Here is a 21,732-nt window from a genome sequence, read left to right on the forward strand (position 1 = left end):
TATGTAAATATGCAACCCAGTTGTGTTTGTGGCTGGTTGATGTGCCTCTGACTCCTGAACATAGGCCATTCTTATTCCAAGAATGCTGTTGCATGTGGATCACACATGTGGAAGGATCGCATTTCCTCTTATAAATGGACAGTTTGTGGTCCAAAGGAAAAATAATCGCACTGCACATGTGTTCCACATGCATATTTTGAATCTATGAAGTTTTTGCTCTAAACTGAATGTTTATGTCCCATAACTCCCAAGACCAGATAGAAAAGAAGATTCCAGGCTGAATCTCTTTGTGATTCCTGGAGTTGCCTTTTTTTCAGTGATGAGGAAATTTTTAAATCCATCCTATCTTGCTTGTAAGATCTCCTTTAAATTAGGTCTCTTAATTTACTACAATCCATTCATACCCCGCACAAGATAATACTCAATATTTCTTTGTTTTTTCTGTTCTCCTAGCACCACTGTGCTCAATATTTCTGCCATACCAAATCCTGATATGATATACCACACTAAAATAGCAGTTGGTGTATTTTCTGTCTAAAGAAGTAATTAGCTGGTGCTGCAAATCTTAGGAATGGGGTATAATGGCAACAGATATATGAGTCAATCACATTTCTGTTATATGTAGTATTGATCTCTAGTTGAACAAATGATATGAATAAATCCTGCTGAGACCAGAACATGGATCTGAAAATGTCTTGAAGCATTTCAAGAGAGAAAAACTGAGATACTTTTTTTCTATGATAATAATATAAAGAGAGCTCAGGTTCTATTGAGTGGCTTAAATCACCCAAGGGCTTGTTTTTATTTAGAGCAGACTTATCAATAACTGTTTAAAAAGCTTTTGCAAAATTAATAATGCACATATAAATATAGTGACTAGAGTACATTCCTTAATTTGGAGAAATGTATGTAGATTTTTGGTTGCTTAGTTGGTTTTGGATGATTTCATTTTGCACTATTAAAGGTTCTACAACTGATGAAATGCATGGAAGCAAATATCTAAGGAAAAGTGTGGAGTGTACTACAGTTACTGCCTCATCACACTATAGTATGAATCCACTTTAAATCTGGTTTCTACCTCCTGCAGAATTCTGAGGTTTGAAGTTTGGTGAGACTCAGGACCTGTCTGGCTGAGCTATTTAAAGCCGCCTCCCTAAAGTGGATTTAAACTGGATCCAAGCTCTAGTATGATGAGATCCATAATGTATATTCTTCTAACACTCTCCTGCTTAGCAGAGGGGTGTGGAGTAAACTGCATCAGAGAGAGGAACAGCACGTTTTGTCTATAAAACGTTTACACTGTGTTTGAGCAGTATAGGTAAAGGTTTCCCCTTGACATTAAGTCTAGTCGCGTCTGACTCTGGGGGGTGATGCTCATCTCCATTTCTAGCTGAAGAGCTGGCATTGTCTATAGATGCCTCCTAGGTCATGACTGCATGGCCATTACCTTCCCACCAAAGTGGTACCTATTGATCTACATTTGCATGTTTTCGAACTGCTAAGTCAGCAGAAGCTGGGGCTAGTAACGGGAGCTCACCCCATCTCACGGATTTGAACCGCTGACCTTCCAGTCAGAAAGTTCTGCAGCTTAGCAGTTTAACCCGCTGCTCCACCATTCAGCAGTATAATAGCTCATTAATTAGATATAACCAAGAAAACATTTGTTGTAAAGCCAGCTTACAAGTACTGTATCAATAATCCTAGAAAGTTAAAACTATGCTAATTTGATTTTTTTAAACTTCCTAATGCACATGCACTCAGGTCAGAGTTGTCATTATTTCCCAATCACAATGACACTTTGAATCACATGCGTTCCTTTGCATGTGTCACAAACCGCAGTGTCATTTTTGTGGCTGCTGCTTTTTAATAGTTGCTGCTTTTTGTCCAGTTTAAAAGACAATATTGTAGTTTGGTTTGGTACAGAAAACGGTCTATCCAGGTGACACCAGGAGTTACCACATCGGGTGAATACCAATCCTCGTGGCACCGCTGCTGCTTAACAACATTTGGTTTCCAAGTATAGGAGTGGGTAAGAATCTTGTGTAGACAGAAAAATAAAAAAAAGAAGCAATAATGAAGGCTAGGAATGTGCAGTTTACTTAAACAAGGAAAAGAGAGTGAAGATTCTAATATTCATTATTGGTTTCATTTTTTTCCTGCTAAATGTTGTATTTTATATTGTAATTGCACTTATGCTTTTTTCCACTTTTTCATCTGAAGGCATCATTAATCCTCTTATGATTTTTTTGTGCTTTGAAGTAGATATCGTACTCTCAAATCCTTTTTTTCCTCCCTCTTCACAGAAAGCAATTGTCTTTCTGCCTGGCAAAAGGTCGAAATGCACCAGGTACAGATTTCTCTATTGCCATGAAATAGGTCACACTTGTAGTGCTGCCAATTATGCCTCCACTCTGGACTTAGGAGAGGTTTTTGTTGGGAAAAAAAATAGTGATAACCTGATGCCTAAGATTTTCAGTGGCTGAAATGGACCCTCTTGCTAAATGCTGGTCGCTCTTCCGAAGAAGAGATGTAAATTATATATAAAGTGTTCCTAGATCAGTTCTCACCATATGTCCACACTAGCTCCTATTGAAAATTGAAGGGTCATCAAAGGTTGACTTCATGTTATATTCCCACCTAGTGTTGCAAATTGACATGAGAATACGGATAAAAAACAGCTGCTCTTGCACTGTGTGGCTTATTGAGAAACTAGCAGGTAAAGCTTTTCACAGTGTGGCACTGAAAATTGCTCCCTTCCAATGCTAGCTCTGTGGATGAACTTGCTATCAATGACACACCCACAGAGTCCTGCTGAAAAGTTGTCAGTCTACCTTTCTTTTTGTATGCTGCTAAGGTGACAATTAGATTCAAAGCTTAGCCACCAAACACAGTACAATTTACTTTTAAGTAGACAGAGCATAGAATTGGTTACCACACCTACAACCTGAGTTTCAATCAGATACAGAGACTTACTTCTGAGTTCACATGCTTAAGTTAGCCCTGAATCCTTCCAAAGACAGTCCAGGAAGCTACTGTCAATTACTCCATAGATGAGGCACACAAAAAAATCAAAGGTACATTGGAATCTACTCATTAAGGGATTTATAGCAGATCATAGAGTATTTTTCCACAGTATAAAATAACTTCGTACCATCCCCAAACTAGCCTGCTGGTATGAAACAAAAAAGGTCATCAAAGGCTGACTTTATATCATATTCCCATAGATATGGATTCAAATACCTTTTTGTATTCAAATCCATTTGAGTTCTAGGAGCCAAACCTAATTTCTGAGTTCAGTATTTCTTAATTCCACTTCTGTGTCTTTTTATATTTAACTTTGGTGAATCTTGAATTCTTAAAGTTTAATACAGGATAGATCTCACAAGTAGGACATGTGCTGCAAATACACTCGCTTCTCTTGTATATCTAGTGGTGATTTGCTGTTTGTGAATGTCTGACCACAAAGCTAAAACATTTCCAATAAAACATTAATATTTCCTCATATAGTTGATTGTGAGTCACCAATGTAACCATCTGACCTGTGTGTATATATGAACCATTTTTCTCAGTCCCATAGAAAACCCCTGAAATTCAGAGATATATTATGCATCTATGCATTATGCATTTCACAACCTGAAGTTGTACTCGCAAACAATGCTATCTTAAAATGCCCAATTCATTTAATACACAGATAGTGCAATCATCATATGCCTGTCAACAAAGAAATGGGTTGTACAGTATTGTGTTTAATGGGTCTTATGTTCAGATAATGGTGTGTATAATTTTCACATTGCATTGTTGATTATTCTTATTTCAATCATGTAAAGTTATTTTGATGTCCAATTATACAGGATGTGAGAAACAATAATATCAGTTCTTATTTGTGGGAAATGTGTTATCACATATTTTCTGGATCATTGGTTAAACAAATACCAGCAAACTAGAAGATATTTTGACAAAGAAAGAAGTAGAGAAGACTTCAGTATTTCACAATTGTGTGGCTTTGTTCACTAATCTATCCGTTAAGAAAAAAATGACATCCATATGCATATGTCCCCCAAAACATGAAGAATTTACTGATATAAACTGCCTAGATTTTGAAAAGGTTTACAATCTAATTTGTCTAGAATAAATAGTCTAGTAATTGCTTGGATCAAATCATGCAGGTGGCAAAATAATTCATGCAGAAGACAGAGAAATAAATTCAGAATGTGTTCCCATTGTTCCCCGACAATGCATCTGATCAGGTGACTTCTACACCTTGCAAATTGTTATCATGAATATTTAACCAAACAAGGGACTGTATTTGTGTGACTAGAAATTCAGGCTAAGGCAGTGCTGCCCTCAGGCTATTCGACTTCCCATTCAGCCAAGACAGAGACTTTAAAAGTAAAATTTGACACACACGCACACTCACCAGTTTTGCACCAGTTCATGATATTTCCTTAAAAAAATTAAGAAACAGAACATGGCCATTGCTTTTCACAGGCAAACAAATTGCAAAGCTATGCCCTGAGTTCTTCATTCCTAACCCAATTTGTGCCTATGAGCTGAAATACTTAAACCGATTGTTAAAAATAAAACGCACACAGTATAATAAAAATGTGTGAAAAATACACAAGACAAATTATCAATGTGAATTGCCATCCCTCTTTCCCTCTATGCTTCTCCTCTCTTTATCTTACATGCGTAAGATGTATGCTAACACAGAAGTGTGTGTGTGTGTGTATGTATAATTTGGCATAAAACAGCAAACCTAAATGTCAGTTTAGAGTCTTGTAATCAATAAGAGGTGATAGTTTTTCCTGGCATGGGAACAAAAGCTTTGTGGGATACTCTGTTTTAGACCCTACCTGACATTACACAAGATGTTTCTCTTGTGAACTCTGATGGTGCAAATGTCCCAGGAAGTGTATCTTGGCAAGTTGCTTGGAAATGGATGGCTGCCCCATGAAAGCAATGGGACTTGTCTAGGAGAACCTCTTGGGGGATAGAATCCAAAACAGTCAAATGCAAAAATATTATTACTATTATTATATTTATTTATACCCCACTATATCTCTCCCACAGAAGACTCACCTGTCACATAGGAAGCACTCATAGACAGTCACAATGGAAAATAATAGTAAAGGTTTTCCCCTGACATTAAGTCTAGTCATGTCTGACTCTGGGGGTTGGTGCTCATCTCCATTTCTAAGCTGAAGAGCCGGCATTGTCCGTAGATGCCTCCAAGGTCATGTGGCTGGCATGACTGCAAGGAACGCTGTTACTTTCCCATCAGAGCGGTACCTTTTGATCTACTCACATTTGCATGCTTTTGAACTGTTGGTTGGCAGAAGCTGGGGCTAACAGTGGAAGCTCACCCTGGATTTGAACCACCAACCTTTCAGACAGCAAGTTCAGCAATTCAGCAGTTTAACCCGCTGCACCACCGGGGGAAAGGATACATATCATTTATTTATTTTATTTACTATATTTCTACCCCAAGGGAGACTCAGCGTGGCTTCCAATTCTGGCAATTATTCAATGCCACAATTACCCAAAACAATGATACATAGCGCAATTAAACTGTTAATAACCAGGTAACATGATGTAAATACAATTAAAACATGTTAAGACATAGCACCAATATTGCCTCTGTATTAGGACAACTCTGAAATTTCAACCATCACAGTGAATAAAAATGAACATACCCCTCCTCCTATCAGTCATTACGTTCAAGATCCAAATCATACACAATCAACAACAGCAAGGAAAATCCTATCTAGTTCAGGAAGCATCACATTCATCATATGTATCCTTCCTTCCCATCTCCTTCCCTTTTGGGGAGAGTGGGGCATCTACCAAGAAGTCCTATAAAAGCACACAAGGCAGGAATACTATTGAAAGGACAGAATCGACATAAATTAAAAGAGTAGTAGTGGTAAATAATGCTAATGGTGATGATGACAACAGTGTGGTGCTTTCCAATGCTTCTCTCCTTATCTCTCACTTTCCTCTGGGTCCCATAGACTCTGCTGCAGGAGTCTCATTTCCCTTGAGATGCCAAGGTGTGACTCCTTTGTCACTGGCCAGTCCCTGGATAGGAAGTTTCAAGACTTCCCAGCAGAAGTGTCCTCATGCTAATCAGCCCATGAATGAAAGGTGCATACTGGGTGAGCCTGGGATAATATTTTGGCATTAAAATGGGGAGAAAAGGGAGAGAAGGGAAGAGAAAAGCACGCTTGCCTAATTGAGGTGTTGGGTGAAGCTGGGTGTTGGTCCTGGCGGGTCCAAAGGGTTGACGCGGGAGGGGTCCCCAGACCAATGCCTCTCTGAAACACCCCATACCCCAAACATACACACACCTTTGGGTCCCCGAAAAGTGCTGGCCTTACCGTGCCTTGGCTGACGAGGCTCCCGCTCGGCGCCGCATCCTTGCCAGGCGATCCACGCTTGAAAGACCCTCAAAGGGATTTGCCAGCCCCTCTCTAAGGTAATGTCCGTCGCGGGTCCCCTTGGGAAGAGTTTTCTCTCCTTCTCCGTCTCCTTTTTCCTCCTCCTCCTCCTCCGGGCCCCCCGCCCCTCTGGACGGGGTCCCGGGGGCAGCGCATCCACGGGCGGGGCGAAATGGGGGCAAAGCTAAGCCCAGCCTATCTTTCTCCTTCCCTCCTACTCTGGCTACTAATCTCTCCTCCTCTTCCTCTGGCTACCAATCCTCCAGCAGGAGAAGTTTAGTTTCCCCCCCGATGATGCTCTTGCTCTGTGCTGCAGCCCTGCATTTCGGTTCCTCTCCTCCTATTCCCCTCCCTGCACGATTGGAGTGCCTCTTGCTTGGCACCAAAGGAAGCTGCCTGCTTTAGGTGGGCCTTTTGCTTCGAAGTTTGGGTCTATCGGCAAGGGATCGTGGGGGAAAAGGGGAGGATTTCGCCCGCCCGGGTCCCGTTGCTCCCGGGCTGCACTGGAGGGAAGGAAAAGGAGAGGCGCTGCGGTGCAAGCGCGACTCTTTCAAATCCACTCCGGGACAAGAGTACCTTCTATCTATCTACTTACCTACCTAGATTCTTCCCGCCTGGTCCCTCCTGGAGGGAGAGGATGCTGTCTCCTAGCAACCCCTTGTCAATCTCCTCGGGAAGCTCTCTGATTAGACGAGAGGGAGGTGGGGGACACGCCCCTTCAAAGACCGCTCGGGATGCCTGTGGTTTGCATGCCTCCGAGCCCATCTGGGTAGGTGGGAAAACCAAACCCAGCCGGTGGCTTTTGGATGCCTTCTCTACCCGGTGGCTTGCAGACGACACCAAATTGGGAGGGATAGCTAACACTCCAGAAGACAGGAGCAGAATTCAAAACGATCTTGACAGACTAGAGCAGGGGTCCCCAAACTAAGGCCCGGGGGCCGGATGCAGCCCATCAAAGCCATTTATCCGGCCCGCACAGCACAAGGGCAGAAGGGGGTTGGGCTAAATGACCCAAGGGGTCTCTTCTTCTCTTACAACCATTATTATTATTATTATTATTATTATTATTATTATTATTATTATTATTATTATTGAAGCTTTGTGGCCATCTGTCAGGGATGCTTTGCTTGTGCTTTTGGTGCACAGAGGCAGAAGGGGATTGGGCTCAATAGCCCAAGGGGTCTCTTCCAACCCTCTTTATTATTATTATTATTATTATTATTATTATTATTATTGAAGCTTTGTGGCCATCTGTCAGGGATGCTTTGCTTGTGCTTTTGGTGCACAGAGGCAGAAGGGGATTGGGCTCAATAGCCCAAGGGGTCTCTTCCAACCCTCTTTATTATTATTATTATTATTATTATTATTATTATTATTAACATTGAGGCTGGGTGGCCATCTGTCAGGGGTGCTTTGCTTGTGCTTTCGGCGCACAAAGGCAGAAGGGGATTGGACTCAATGACCCAAAGGGTCTCTTCCAACCCTCTTTATTATTATTATTATTATTATTATTATTGTTATCATTGAGACTGGGTGGCCATCTGTCAGGGGTGCTTTGATTGTGCTTTCAGTGCACAAAGGCAGAAGGGGATTGGACTCAATGACCCAAAGGGTCTCTTCCAACCCTCTTTTTTATTATTATTGTTATTATTATTAATTGTCAGAGTAATTTGCAGCGCAGCAGTAGTTGGATGGAATCAGTGGAACGCAGAACAAAGAGACATCAGAGACTATGGTAAAACTATATACAATGTTTTACTGAAAGCAGTAATAAAGACAAACAGACTTAAAGACAATGGACACAGGACTTGACTTCTCAGCAGACAGCACTCAACTCAACTCAACTCAGAACAGAACAGAACTGAAGCAATCAGCAATGCACACACACTTGTGTCTGGACACTCCCCTGATTCCAGCCACACATCAAGGTCATCACAGCTTCTTAGTAATTAACTTTTTCCAGACTATAGTACACTCTGGATGATGCAATCAGTATGCAATACAGGCAAGACACAAAATTCATTTAAACACTACCAATACACAAATCCCACATTAACATTAATACTATTATTATTGCTCGGTGGCCAACTATAGTCCGGCCCTCCAACGGTCCAAAGGATCATGAACTGGCCCCCTGTTTAAAAAGTTTGGGGACCCCTGGACTAGAGAGATGGGTCGAAACTAACAAAATGAAGTTCAACAGGGACAAATGCAAGATACTTCACTTCGGTGGAAAAAATGGAAATCAAAGATACAGAATGGGGGACGCCTGGCTTGACAGCAGTATGTGCGAAAAAGACCTTGGAGTCCTCGTGGACAACAAGTTAAACATGTGATGCGGCAGCTAAAAAAGCCAATGGGATTCTGGCCTGCATCAATAGGGGTATAGCGTCTAGATCCAGGGAAGTCATGCTCCCCCTCTATTCTGCCTTGGTCAGACCACACCTGGAATACTGTGTCCAATTTTGGGCACCGCAGTTGAAGGGAGATGTTGACAAGCTGGAAAGCGTCCAGAGGAGGGCGACTAAAATGATTAAGGGTCTGGAGAACAAGCCCTATGAGGAGCGGCTTAAAGAGCTGAGCATGTTTAGAAGGCTGAGAGGAGACATGATAGCCATGTATAAATATGTGAGGGGAAGTCATAGGGAGGAGGGAGCAAGCTTGTTTTTTGCTGCCCTGCAGACTAGGACAAGGAACAATGGCTTCAAACTACAGGAAAGGAGATTCCACCTGAACATCAGGAAGAACTTCCTCACTGTGAGGGCTGTTCGGCAGTGGAACTCTCTCCCCCGGAGTGTGGTGGAGACTCCTTCTTTGGAGGCTTTTAAGCAGAGGCTGGATGGCCATCTGTCGGGGATGCTTTGAATGCGATTTCCTGCTTCTTAGCGGGGGGTTGGACTAGATGGCCCATGAGGTCTCTTCCAACTCTACTATTCTATGATTTATGACTTACTCTTAAAATCTCTTCTTGCTTCCCTTCCTATTCACAAACTACTCAGGAGTGGAATTGATATGTAGTCATCTCTTTGATCAGGTTTCTTATAAGACCTTTTCCCATTCACGACCTCTTTCTGCTAGGGACATTTTTTGTGAACCTAGATATATCTTCTTGGAGCCTCCGGTGGCTCAGTGTGTTAAAGCACTGAGCTGCTGAACTTGCAGACCGAAAGATCTACCTATCTACCCACCTACTTACCTTCTCTCTACCATACATCTCTCTATCCATATATCCATACATCTACGTATCTATCTACCTACATACCTACCTACCCACCTATCCTTCGCTTGGCAGCGTGGACTCAGATAACCCAGTTCAAAGCAGATATTGTGAATTTTTCTGCCTTGATATTTTGGGTTATATGATTGTGTGGAAGGGCCCTATGATGGTCGTCCAGTCAGTCTGTCTGTCTGTCTGTCTGTCTGTCTGTCTGTCTGATCATCATAAGCTATTACTTGTGGCTGAGTATGATTTTCTTCCATTCTGTCTGTCTATCTATCATCTATCTATCTATCTCATCATTATAAGTTATCACTCATGGCCGAATATGAATGTCTTCTAATCTGTCCATCTGTCTGTCTATCGATCTATCTATAACAGCATCATAGGCTATTACTTGTGACCAAATATGATTGCCTTCTAAATGTAGAGCCTGCCTGCCTGCCTGCCCGCCCGCCCGCCCGCCCGCCCGCCCATCTATCTATCTATCTATCTATCTATCTATCTATCTATCTATCCATCCATCCATCTATCTTCTTTTGCTGCTGCTGCTCCTCCTCTTCCTCCTCCTCCTCTTTATTTATACCCCTTCTTTCTTCCTATGGGGACTCAAGACAGCTAACAATCCCACACTTAGTCAAGTGCAAAACAACAGTTAAAAACAATTAAATATGGAAAAAACACATTAAAATACAATAAATACACTTAAAATGGCCTTTAAAACTCATAGAGTATTATTTGTGGCTGAGTATGATTGTCTTCCAAATGTAGTCTGTCTGTCTGTCTGTCTGTCTGTCTATCTCATCATCATAGGCTATCCCTTATGGCCGAGTATGATTGTCTTCCAAGATGGTCTTCCGAGTGGCTGAATATGATTGTCTTCCAAATGTAAAGTCTATCTATCTATCTATCATCTATCTATCTTTGTATTTTCCAAGATGGTTATCACTGTGAGCTCCTACCAATGATGGATCTGACACACAGACCCATCATGATAATCTTAATATGCTGATGGGGTTTGTGTGGGGATTGACTCAGGATGATGGGAGTTGCAGTCCACCTATATTCAGAGAACCCTGTGAACCCCTCCTACTATGGATCTCGACTACACCTGGCGCACATGCCCATCCTGACCAACTTAAAACACTGAAGGGTTTGAGGGAGGTTGACAAAGGATGACAGGAGGTTTAGTTCACCCACCAACGCTGGCTCTTCAGCTTAGAAATGGAGATGAGCACCAACCCCCAGAGTCAGACACGACTAGACTTAATGTCAGGAGAAAACCTTTACCTTTAATATAATGATTTCCAGTTCCAGCTGCATAGCATTTCCAGTAAGAGTAGAGATCCAAGTTTGGCTGTGATCAAAATGTTTACAATTATTTGGTACTGCATAGATCACAGGAAGTCCCACAAGTCTCCATATCTAAGGACAATTATAGCTGAATGTACCTGCATATTCCTTTCAAAATTTTACAAAGTATTTACAAAATATCCTCTATGTGTTGAGTATCTTTTATATTTTATAAACATCGATGAAATTTATCTGTAGACCAAACTTGGCTCATAGACCCCCCCCCCAGTGACCCACCTCACATCTTGATGAAGTTTGGGGGAGGACAGACCATGGATGATGGGATTTGCAATACCTTCACCCCATTCAGCTCCTAAAGACCACTGCGGCCCCCACCAATGACAGACCTGGCCTAAACTTGGCACACAGACCCCCCACCCCCACCCCATAACCCACTTTAAATTCTGGTGTGGTTTGGGGGAGGATGGACCATGGAAGATGGGATACACAGTACTTTCACTTGTTTTGGATCCGACTTCAAACGACCACTGCAACCACCACAAATGATGGACCTGGACAAAATGTGGTATGCAGACTTCCTGTGACCAAGAGAACATATTGGAGAAGTTTGGGGGAAATTGACTTTGATTTATGGGAGTTATAGTTCACCTGCATCCAGAGAAACTGTGATTCCCATTGACAATGGACCTGGACCAAACTGGCATAGAGAAGCCCCATGATCAACTGAACATACTGCAGAGGTTTGTGGGGATTGACCTTGATTTTGGGAGTTGTAGTTCACCCTTATCCAGAGAGCACTGAACTCGGCTGATGTCGAATCTGGATCAAACTTGGCACACAGACCTAATATGGCCAACTGTACATACAGGCCTGTTTTTTTTTTTTTTTTTTTTGAGGGAGTGGGGTGATTGTCCTTGGCACATGGGAGTGGTAGTTCACCCTTATTCAGAAATCACTGAACCCAGCAGTCAAATAACCCAGCCGATAAATGCCCTTTTCAAATAACCCGGGTATCACCGGGTCCCCAAGATAACATAAAAATAAAAATATTTAAATATAATAATATAATATTATATGGTTGTTATTTTTTTCCCTAAATATGGAGACTTTTGGGACACCCTGTATATATAAAAGAAAGCTTAATCCAAACATTGATCATGTTGTATCCTCTATGTGTTGAATATCTTTTATATTTTACTAGCTGTGCCCGGCCACGCGTTGCTGTGGCAAAGTCTGGTGGTATGGGAAATAAAGTATTGAGGAATTGGTGGTAGTTAAGGTAAAGGGTAAACGTTTTCCCCTGACGTTAAGTCCAGTCATGTCTGTCCCCTGGACTGAGTTGGTTGCTAGGAGACCAAGTGGGAAGAGATTAGTCCTCTAACTGGCAGCAATTGGATAAAAACAATTATTCCTTTCCCTCTAATTAGGACTTTACTTTTCTTTTCTTTTTGTTGTATCAACCTAGAGGCATGGATGATGGGTTGTGTTGTCAAATTTCGACGTTGGGGGGCCTGTAGTTTTGTTGTTTTGTGGGTCGCCGTGATGCCATCACTCATTTATATATACAGTAGAGTCTCACTAATCCAAGCCTCGCTTATCCAAGCCTCTGGATAATCCAAGCCATTTTTGTAGTCAATGTTTTCAATATATCGTGAAATTTTGGTGCTAAATTCATAAATACAGTAATTACAACATAACATTACTGCATATTGAACTACTTTTTCTGTCAAATTTGTTGTATAACATGAAGTTTTGGTGCTTAATTTGTAAAATCATAACCTAATTTGATGTTTAATAGGCTTTTCCTTAATCCCTCCTTATTATCCAAGTTATTCACTTATCCAAGCTTCTGCCGGCCCGTTTAGCTTGGATAAGTGAGACTCTACTGTATAGATAAACATTTATGAAAAAGATGTTTTCGATAAAGAAAAAAAGATACTCAGCTAGTGATGGCCTGGAACTTGCACACATCACAAAAACGGAGCAGCTATAGAAGTGGGGTTAGAAATGTGGGCAATTCTGCTACTCCAGCAAAAAAAAGGTATGCAATTTGTTTCACTTGCATGCATATTGTTTGAAAGAATTCCATGCAAAGCATACCAAGGAGCTCTCTTTTTTCAGAGTTTTTTAATGTGTGATAGGCGGAGGGAGAAACGGGGAACAAAGGCAGAGATAAAAAGAGGAACAAAAGACCATTGTGAATAGAAAGCGGTGCTAGGCTACCAGTTTTAGACAGTGGTGTGTGTGGCAACAATGACACATATATGTAGAAGAGTCAGCAGAATATTCCCGCAAGATTAAAGACGGCATGGCTTTGAATTTTTATTGCCGAAGAAATAACAGGGACATTATGGTTATTGCTGCTTCAAGGCTTTTTTGTGAATATAGCTTGGCCAATGTGAGAACTAGGGGCCCTTCCAGACAGCCCTATATCCCAGAATATCAAGGCAGAAAATCCGACATTATCTGAGTGTGGACTCATATAACCCAGTTCAAAGCAGATATTGTGGGATTTTCTGCTTTGATATTCTGGGATATAGAGGTGTGTGGAAGGGCCCTTGATTGTTTTGTTTCGATCCAGCCCTGATGAGTTTTTAAAATTAGTTTCATTATTGACAAAGAAACAGGAGAATTCTATCACTATGATCAAATTATTTCCAGAAGTTGGAGCTTAAAACATAAGCAAAAGCAAAATTATCCACAGGGAAATCCAGGGGTGTATCTAATCTATGAGGAGGAAATGGACCACACCCCCTACATTGAATTGGATGTGTTTGGTAGTTTATGGATATGTAATAAGGATAAATATATATTTCTCCATTGCCCTGTAGATGAAGTAAATAAAACATTTGCAGTCTGATTGTCTGAATCTCTGTAGACAAAATGTTTCATTGCAACTCTTTACAACTTCCTTTAACTCAGCTTTCGATTGATGGGACACTTCTTGGATATTGTATTTCACACTTTCATCTAAGGTTGGATCTGCGCTACTCTATATCCTAGGATCTGATCCCAGATTATCTGTTTATCCCAGATTATCTGGCAGTGTAGCCTCATATAATCTAGTTCAAAACAGGTAATCTGGGATCAGATCCTGGGATATAGTGCAGTGTAGATCGAGCCTAAAACAAATGTTTCTGGCCTCGTTGTTGGTACAGGGGAGGAAATCTTTAGTTGAATCTAACCTGGCTTGACCAGATTCCCCTTCCAAGTAGAAGAGGTCTGGGGTAAAGCCCTCCCTTCTATGTGGAACCATCCTTGGAATTACAGTCAGACCACTTCTACACTGCCATATAATCCAGATTATCAAATTAGGTAATCCACATTATCTGCTTTGAACTGGATTATCAGAGTCTACACTGCCATATAATCCAGATCAAAGCAGATACTCTGGATTTTATTTGGCAGTGTAGAAGGGGTCCCAGTCTTTCATATCTCCTGGGACTCCCGCAAAAGTTGGGGGGGTTGGACTAGATGGCTCTTGTGGTCCCTTCCAACTCTGTGATTCTATAAAAAGGGGGAAACCATGAATTAAAAATGTTTTTTTTAATCTGAGAGAACACCGCTTTAACAATATCTAGGTTTTCCAGCATGATTCTATGGTAAACTTCCATGGAAGCTGACCACAGATTTACACCGGAGGACCTGAGATTTCTAGGTGGATCTACTCTGCCATATAAAATTCAGAGTATCTGCTTTGAACTGGATTATATGGCAGTGTAGACTCATATAATCCAGTTCAAAGCAGATAATGTGAAATATCTGCTTTGATAATCTGGATTATATGCCAGCGTAGAAGGGGCCCTAGAGAGCTGTCATCTTTAGGAATCCCTAGTCCTTCAACATGACTCTGTGGTTAACTTTTAGCAGAAGTTGACCATAGTGTTGGAGGAAAGATCTCGAGAGTCCAAGAAAGAACATTGTAATCAAATTGGTAAACAACCAAAACCAAAAAAAGTCAAATCTGCAAATGTGAAGGACTGACTGCACTCTGGGGGGAGTCTCTGGCCCTTTCCACACAGCTGAATAAAATCTCACATGTTCTGCTTTGAACTGGAATATATGACTGGGATTTTCTGCCTTGATAATCTAGGTTATATGGCTGTGTGGAAGGGCCCTATGACCTCTTATACATAGCTGTATGAGATCCAGATTATCTGCTTTGAACTGGATTATATGTAGTGTAGATTCAGATAGTCCAGTTCAAAACAGATAATGTGCCTTGCTATTCTAGATTATATGGCAGTGTAGAGGGGGTTTCTGGCAACCCTTCCACACAGCTATATAACCCAGAACATCAAGGCAAATAATCCACAACCGTTTTGAACTGATTATCTGAGTCCACACTGTCATATAATCCAGTTCAATGTGGATTTTATACAGCTATGTGGAAGGGGCCTGAGATTTCCTTGTCATCTTCGTTCCTCTTTTATTTTTTCTTTGCGAGTGAGAGTGAATGAAAATAGAGCAAAATGAAAAAAGCCCCACTGCATGCTGTGGCTGGGGCTTCAATGAGATAAAGAGATGCCTGCCATGGCTTCTGATGTCAACAGAAGCCCTTTCTACACTGCCATCTAAAATCCAGACTATCTGCTTTGAATTGAATTATATGACAGCGTCGACTCATATAATCAAGTCGAAACTAGGTAATGTGGATTATCTGCTTTGATAATCTGGAATATATGGCAGTGAAGAAGGGGCTAGAGACTCATTCTGATTACAGGACTATGATGCCGTAAGTTCACTTTCTCAAATTCAGGGTTTTCAAAATTCTTATTTAAAACTATAACCCCCAGAATTCCACAAAATGCAGCCGTGGCAGATAAAGTGGAATAACGGTATTATATCTGTGTACCTTATGAGTCTTATGGAATTTTTTGGAACTGGAAATATCTGCCTCTCACCCAGGACCCTTCCACACAGCTCTATATCCCAGAATATCAAGGCAGAAAATCCCACAATATCTACTTACTGGGTTTTCTGAGTCCACACTGACATATATTCCAGTTCAAAGAAGATAATGTGGGATTTTATTCAACTGTGTGGGAGAGGCCCCAGAGTTAGCTAGTTCCCCACTCCTGTTTTGGTGTGCTTATTGTTGTCATTATCCCCTTGTACATTCAATTGGGATGTTATTTTAATTCTGAAAGGGAGAAGGCATTAGTGCTTAGACTGGCTTAGATATATTAATTAGGGTCAGCAGCATAGTTTTTTTTTTTTTGCATTCAAAGGTCTCAGGCTCAACCCTATCAGTAAATAGGTCTTAAGTCAAATGAGAACAAATGATTTGTTGAAATCGAACACACCTGCACACACAATATTTAAAATGATATCAGTCCCCTTCTACACTGCCATACAATCCAGATTTTTAAAGCAGATAATCCACATTATCTGCTTTGAACTGAATTATATTGTCTACACAGCCATATAATCCAGTTCAAAGTAGATAATCTGCCTTTTATATGGCAGTGTAGAAGGGGCCTAAGTTATTAGGACTTTGAAATGAATAGATGAGCCAAACAAATGAATGAGGAACAATTTAGGCTGCAATTCTCTGCCAGTAGAAAGGCATCTGAGAAATAATGGGAAATTTCATGAGTTCCAGCAATCAACTCTCTTTGGTAGCAAGGTCACTGGTGTTTCTGTGAGATAATGTTTATTTACACATGTATACAAGCTGAGCAAACAAATGGGAATTTCAATCAACAGTTCCGCTCATTCCTGTTCCCACCAGATATCTTAGAGAGCCTTTGGATTTTCTGTAGTCTTCAAAGTCACCTCCTGTTGTCACAGACTAAGGAATAACAGTATGCCTAGCTTCCTTCTGTTATTCCCTGTGGATTCTGGAAATTGCCACCCAGAGGTAATTTTTACATTCTAGCCCCTTCTACACTGCCATATAATCGAAATTATCAAAGCAGATGATCCATATTATCTTCTTTGAACTGGATTATATGAGTCTATATTTCCATATAAGGGCCTCCCGTGGTACAGTGTGTTAAAACAGAGGCTGGATGGCTATCTGTCGGGGGTGCTTTGAATGCGATTTCCTGCTTCTTAGCAGGGGGTTGGACTAGATGGCCCATGTGGTCTCTTCCAACTCTACTATTCTATGATTCTATGATTCTAAAGCGCTGAGCTGCTGAACTTGCGGACCAAAAGGTCACAGGTTCAAATCCGGGGAGCAGAATGAGCGCCAGTTTTAGCCCCAGTTTCTGCCAACCTAGCATTTCGAAAACATGCAAATGTGAGATCAATAGGCACCGCTCTGGCAGGAAGGTAATGACACTCCATGCAGTCATGCCGGCCACATGACCTTGGAGGTGTCTATGGACAACGTCGGCTCTTTGGCTTAGAAATGGAGATGAGCACCAACCCCCAGAGTCTGACACAACTGGACCTAACGTCAGGAGAAACCTTTACCTATATTTCCATATAATCCAGTTCAGAGTAGATTATCTGGATTAGATATGGCAGTGTAGAAGGGGCCTCGCTCAATTTATGGTGAGCATGCAGTTCATAACACCACAATCATCAGGATCATGTGTATACTTACTATCAGCCTTCCACATTTGTGGGTTTGACTTGTGGATGTGATTATTCTTGGATTTGATTAAAATATTATTTCTAAGAATCTCTTAGAATCTCCAGTGTGGCTCCATGGTTAACTTTTGATGGAAGTTGATCATGGTCATGTTGGAGAACCTAGAGAGATGGTTGTTATGTGTTTTCCGGGCTGTATGGCCATGTTCCAGAAGCATTCTCTCCTGACGTTTCACCCACATCTGTGGTAGGCATCCTTAAAGGTTGTGAGGTATATTGGAAAAACTAAGCAAGGAAAGTTTATATATCTGTGGAAGGGCCAAGGTGGGAGAAAGAACATCTTACGAGAGAGAATTCACACCATCCGCCAAGACCTCGCAAACACAGACAAGGAACTTCTGCACCTCCATATAACAAAAATCAGAACAGTAAATAAGGAACAACACTCTGAAAATAGAGGAATTCCAGACATGAATAAATCAGGGGCAGCTAACACCTCCGAACAAAAGATTCCCCCAGGCAGGAAGAAGCCAGGACATGAAGCTGGCAAGGCCATTAATGATAATCAAGGTGATTAATTACAACATTCACACTGGCCTCCAATAGACAAGAGTTCTTTCTCTCACCCTGGACCTTCCACAGATATATAAATCTTCCTTGCTTAGTTTTTCCAATATACGTACCTCACAAACTTATAGGATGACTGCCATAGATGTGGGCAAAACGTCAGGAGAGAATGCTTCTGGAGCATGGCCATACAGCCTGGGAAATGCACAACAACCTCGTGATTCCAGCCATGAAAGCCTTCGACAACACCTAGAGAGATGTTCTCTCAGGTTTAAAAAATGGCAATTTTTAAATTCAGTTTTCAATTTTGCTGTGATTCTGTGCCCTTAACTTTAGTGAATGCAGACATCTGACTATATTATTTCTTCCATGGTTGGAAATGTGTGGGGCTGAATAGCAAAAAGGGAAAGGGAAGGGAAAATTAAGAAGTTTAAGCACCATCAACCCATTGCATTTCTTCTGCTTCTGGTTTTTTTGTTTATTCCAGATTATCTGGCAGTGTGGACCCATATAGTAAAGTTTAAAACAGAAAACCTGGGATCAGAGCCTGGAATATAGGGCCTGTCTGGAAGGGTCCATTAAAGAGAAGAACAGAGTAGAAAAAAAGACTTCCATTATCTGCCTTCTACTGCTTGCTTTTGTTCTTAAAGTGAGGAGTATTGTTTGCAAACATGTCAGCAAAATGAAAGAAATGACCAACCTGTGTGTTACATCTATAATGCTGCCATTTCAGATCCGCACCGCTGACGTATGTTTGTGGGTGAGGTGATAGAATTTCCCACGCTGCTGCAGAAAAATCAATAACTGTAATCTTACAGTGGTGTGATTCATCCTTAAGAAAGTTAGATCAAGATCTCAAGAAGAGTTTGATATATTCACATCAGAATGGAGTGCATTAGCTAGAGTTACCCTTTAACTTCCTTGAAACACAATTTTCCACAAAACAGAATCAATTGCCACTGACTTAAACAGGTGAAATCTACCATTCATCAGTGAAGCAGATAAGCGTGGTGACATGCATTCTGTTTTCTCCTGTACCTTGCAAATGGGTTCCAAAGAGTCACTCACTCTTCCACACGATCACAGGTACTGTATGTACTCTATTTATAAGTTGACCTCATATAAACTGACAGCAGGTTTGGGGGGCAAAATTATAGAACATCTTGCATAGAGGGAAAAGTGTTACCACTGCCTTAGGATTTCTCAAGCATTCAAAGAGGCAAGAATTAGCAGTAAGGTAGAAAGAAAAGGAGCCCCGGTGGCAAAGTGTGTTAAAGCACTGAGCTGCTGAACTTGCAGGCCGAAAGGCCGCAGGTTCAAATCCCGGGAGCGAAGTGAGCGTCTGCTGTTAGCTCCAGCTTTTGCCAACCTAGCAGTTCGAAAACATGCCAATGTGAGTAGATCAATAGGTACCGCTCCGGTGGGAAGGTAACGGCGCTCCATGCAGTCATGTCGGCCACATGACCTTGGAGGTGTCTACGGACAATGCCGGCTCTTCGGCTTAGAAATGGAGATGAGCACCAACCCCCAGAGTCAGACATGACTGGACTTAATGTCAGGGGAAACCTTTACCTTTACTAGAAAGAGTAGAAGAAATTGGTGTTTCTTGGAATTGACTGAGCTCTTCTTTTGACACTCTGCTCAGAGATAGTTCCCTTTTTGATAAGAGTCAAGGTAAAGTAATAACCTTGGCCCATGGATAAGTCAACCCAGGCTTTTTGGATCAATTTTAAATAAACAATTTCTAGACTTATATATGAGTGCAAGAAGATCCAACCAGTCCATCCTCCAGGAAATAATGCCTGGCTTCTCACTGGAGGGAAGGATATTAGAGGCAAAGATGAAGTATTTTGGCCACATCATGACAAGACATGACAAAACCTTGGAAAAGATCATGATACTGGGGAAAATGGAAGGAAAAAGGAAGAGGGGTTGACCAAGGGCGAGATGGATGGATGGTATCCTTGAAGTGACTGGCTTGACCTTGAAGGAAGTGGGGGCGGTGACAGCTGACAGGGAGCTCTGGCGTGGACTGGTCCATGAGGTCACGAAGAGTTGGAAACAACAGTGAATGAAGTAGAAGAATGAGTGTATACTAGGCATGTGCGATCCATAAAAATAGTTCTAAACCCCTTCCAAAAATAGGCAGTACTGGTGCTTCGTTTCTAAAGTACTTCCAGAATTTGGATGTTGAAAATTTTGAAACTTTACAAAACTTATATTTGTAAGTACTTTGTTAATGGCGGATGCAACTGCACAATAGGGAAAACATCACTGGCAGTGGGGAAACTTCAGGGGCTTCTCTCGCCCTCATTTTTTGAGCTATCCTGATCAAAAAAATTTTGTTAGCTCACCAAATTTCAGAACATTTAGATGATCCACTGATTTTAGGGAATTTTTAATTTTTTTATGAAATACATTTTTTTAAAAAATAAAAGAGCTAACTCCTTGAATTTTCTGGAGAATGACACAAGGTAATAGGGGATCGTCCCCCCAACTTTCAGACATATTCATACATCTACCAGTTTATGGTAATTTTTAAAAGTTTTGACAGAACTTTTTTTTTAATAAAAAGGCTCATCATTGAATTTCTCTCATATTAACCAAAATAACCCAATATCAACCAATTCCTCATTTTCATATAATTCTACAGTTCAAGGGGACCCACAGGGGCTATCTAGTCCAACTCCCTTCTTCCTGGCAGAATGGGGCAGTATCAAAACTCAACTGACAGATGGCCATGGATTACTGGGTTGCATGAAGTCAACAGTTTAATTCCAGAAATATGATGGCACACTCTATCTCTTATGAAGATTACTACAAACAGCAATATGATCATGTCTTGTCTGACCCAAATCAATCCACACATTCGAATTTGGTGAAAAAGGAATGTTTTGTCTCCAATATAGGATATAATATGGAAGAGGAACTAAAAAAAACAGGAATCAGAGGGTTTTGAATAATGACTGCAGGTTTTGAATAATTCTTTAAACAATATGATAATATTGAGAAGTCAAACAAACCACAGATATTTTAATTTATTCAAACACAGATTTTAGAAGCTGATATATTGATTTCCAAAAACTTCAAATTCCCCTCCCCTAACTTAATTTGTAATTCAAATTAAAAAGACAAACAACCAGCCTTTTAGACTCAGCAGCACACTTTAACCAAACAAACTCCACTTGTGCTGCCCAACAAAGGAGATTGCTTTTCACTTTCCTCCTGCAACACTTTCTCTCTTTCACTCTCTCTCTCCCAACACTTTCCCCCTTTCTTCTTTCTCTTGTTCTCTCTCCCTATCAGGAGCAGCCCTAGGTTTTTTCAGTATGTAAATTAGGGCTTACGTTGGAGGGAGGAGGCAGGTATTGGTGCGTCTGGTCACCATTAGCCTTTAAAAACCCAACCACATGGCAGCAAGCCTCAGTGCTCCAGGGCAAGGGACAGCAGAGGGTGGCTGGCTGCTGCTGGCTGCGCTTGGTGTGGGGATAAGGGAGAAGGAAGAAGGAAAGAAGGTTTTTGGGAGAAAACGAGAGATATAGGGAGAGAGTAATTTTGGGAGAGATATTGGGATAGGGAGCAGGGCCAGTTCTTAATGGAGGCCCATGAAGCTGAGTCATACATTCAAAGACATTTAAAGACATCTGAGTAATG

The 21,732-nt window shown here is 41.2% G+C and overlaps 1 protein-coding gene across 5 annotated transcripts in view; it reads right to left on the reverse strand.

The window, feature by feature from the left end:
- Positions 1–7,044, reverse strand: part of grm3 (glutamate metabotropic receptor 3) — a 164,610-nt gene extending 157,566 nt beyond the window's left edge. For 4 of the 5 annotated variants that reach the window (XM_003221422.4, XM_062981816.1, XM_062981815.1 and 1 more), the window contains exon 1: positions 6,378–7,035. The gene's annotated coding sequence lies outside the window, so the exon portion shown is untranslated. Of the gene's footprint in view, positions 1–6,377 lie in introns of all 5 variants that reach the window. The other variant, XM_062981817.1, reaches the window with a different exon arrangement.
- Positions 7,045–21,732: the final 14,688 nt, after the last annotated feature.

Source organism: Anolis carolinensis, chromosome 5 (genome assembly GCF_035594765.1).
Source record: "Anolis carolinensis isolate JA03-04 chromosome 5, rAnoCar3.1.pri, whole genome shotgun sequence".
Lineage (NCBI taxonomy): Eukaryota > Metazoa > Chordata > Lepidosauria > Squamata > Dactyloidae > Anolis > Anolis carolinensis.